Source organism: Prosopis cineraria, unplaced genomic scaffold, assembly GCF_029017545.1.
Source record: "Prosopis cineraria cultivar Desert tree isolate PC_DT_omini unplaced genomic scaffold, ASM2901754v1 PC841, whole genome shotgun sequence".
NCBI lineage: Eukaryota > Viridiplantae > Streptophyta > Magnoliopsida > Fabales > Fabaceae > Prosopis > Prosopis cineraria.
Window position 1 is genome coordinate 37971 of NW_026556166.1, and position 2723 is coordinate 40693.

The following is a 2723-nucleotide window of genomic DNA, read 5'->3' on the forward strand; positions in this document are numbered from 1 at the left end:
GAGTTTGTCAACTAAAGTGGTTTAATTCAATAAATAAGAAAGTTATTGTCAATGTATTCAAGTACAATGTTTACTTCGTTTGATTGCAAATTATGAGATTTTACTTTGTAATTTTAATATGTTTTAAATGAATAAAACTCAAAATATTGGGGAGAAACCCTCATTATATCAATTATTTTAATTTTGTACTGTAGTTGAACGATAATCCTTTTACACTTATGCCATATGTTGGCACGTGAAAAACTTTTTTTCTTTTAAAAAAGGAAATGAGAAATGTACCTATTACGCTTTCCTTCAAAGTACATTTCTTATTTCCCTTTCTAGAAAACACTTTTAGGTGTATCAAACATTCACTTATATTCTTTTCATTGGCATTCCATGCATTTTTAAAAGGATATTGAGGATGACACCCCATATTAATGATACCTGTTATCTTTTTTAGGAGTCTTCTAGGAATTCACATTGTCGTTTTTTTTGCGAGAATGGTTTAATTATCAAGGAATATTTAAAGTATATATATGTGTATTAAGGATATTTATGGTGGAAATGTCATGAAAATTAAATTAAAGATTGGTTCAATTTAGAGAGATGAACTCCTCACTAGTGTCTTTGTTGTCATTTATAAGAATAATGAAGCAAGTGAAGAGAAAGCAGAGTTAGAAGGTTAGAGATTTAATAAAGGAGGATGTCAATTGCTATCGTTGCAAAATGATGTTGGTGCCATTAACTGATTCTAGAATTGAAAACTTCTCTGTTCTGATAAGCACAAAAAAAAAAAAAAAACAACAACAACAACAACAAACAAACAAGAACGGAGGGGCAATGGTATTCAAATGGAAATATTCACTAGTCAACAAGCTTAAAGCAATAGATAAAGACAAAACAAAAAAGTATCAACAGCAAAATTTCAGAAGCAACAAGCAGGACTGAAAGGGTTAAGGAGAAAAGAAGCCGACACTGGGAGAAGACGGACTTGTTTGATTATTTGTTTTTAGAATAGTTTTTTGTTTTGAAAAAACAATAGTAAAAAAAAACTGTTGGAAATTAAATGTGTTTTATGTACAGTGTTCTAAAGAAGTTAAAAGTTGTTCCAAAAAACTAAAAAACCAGAACATCTTTTTTTATGTTTTGTTACTTTTTTGTTCTACAAAAATAGAGAAAAGACAGAAAGCATTACGTTTTCATTAATGATAATTATGTTCATTATTTTAAAAAACATATCTAAATTAGTGAAATAAAGGGTGAAAGAAAAATTTATTTTATTAACATAATTTTCATTAATGAAATCACGATATTTTCTGTTTTTTCTCTAATTTTGTAAAACAGAAAGTAACAAAACATCTAAAAGATGCTGTGATTTTTTAATTCTTCAAAACATCTTTTTACTTTTTTGATTTTTAGAATATATAGTAGAAAACACATTTTCAAACATAATTTTTTTCATTATTTTTTGGTTTTTTAAAACTTTATATGTGAAGTTCATTAAATGTGTGTTAGAATTCTACGTCACATGTGAAGGAGTTCATTTTCGTGTGATTGAGAGTTGGAGAAGGCTTGTGGAGAGCTCAGTCTTCTTTTCGCACGTGCGAACATTTTGGTTTTTGCATGTTTCAGTAAGGTAGAAGTACAAGCTTCTTTGGAAAACTAGTTCACGCATTGGTTCTATCTGTTTCTCAAGAAAATTAGAAAACATAAGTGAGTAACCTCTAGAGAGACTTAGTTTTCACGTGGTCAAGATCCAATTTTTGGTGAAAATTGGTCTGACAAGTTTTGAAAACAAGATTTGGGATTTGTCAAAATTGGTCCAAGTGTTGTAGGATCTGCAAACTTGAGTTTTTCAAAAGGCACATACTACTTTTTACATGAACTAACTAGGTTTCACGAAAACTGGTTCAATCAAGCTAGTATGCGTCCTACCTTAGCATTACGGCATTTTAACAAATTTATAGGACTTATTTGTAATTTTTTAAAAAGTTACTTATGGATCGATCCCGAAAATTTTGACACAATACCCACTTTATCATTTAATTTGGACTTCAATCTCGGAATATATGGCTAGCCATGTATATTGCATGATATGAAGCTTGCATTTGACTCATGCAAGGTGATATTAATCAAGCTGATAATCAATGATGAGTCTTACCTTAGCATCATCGTATTATTTTAGCATATTCATATGACTTGTTAATAAATAAGACTCTTATTTTGGATCTTAGCTAAATGAATGAGTGGCTAGAAATTTTGATTTAACATTAGGAGTTTGGACTTCAAATTTGGAATATAAGAGCCGCCATGTATGTATTCTATTCATAAGACGCTTGCAATTGACTCACATGCAGGATGATATCAATCAAGCTAGTAATTAATGATGCGTCCTGAATAAGGGATTTTTCCGAAAATTTTGACAAATAACCACTTTAACATTTGGGCCTCAAATTAGATTTGGATTCGGTGAGTAAAGGTATACTCATGTGCAGGATGAATTAAATCAAGCTGGAAATTAATGATGCATCCTAAATAAGGGATTTTTGTATTTATTTATAAATCATCAGTATTTATGACCTATTAGTAATTTTTTCTAAAATAATTTATGAATCTTGGCTAATAAGTGTGAAAAGCTGAAAAATTGACAAAATATCCAACCTTAACATTCGGGCCTTAAAATAGATTTGAATTCAAATGAATTGCTTAAGTCCACTCATTTAACAAGTGTCTCAACCGCA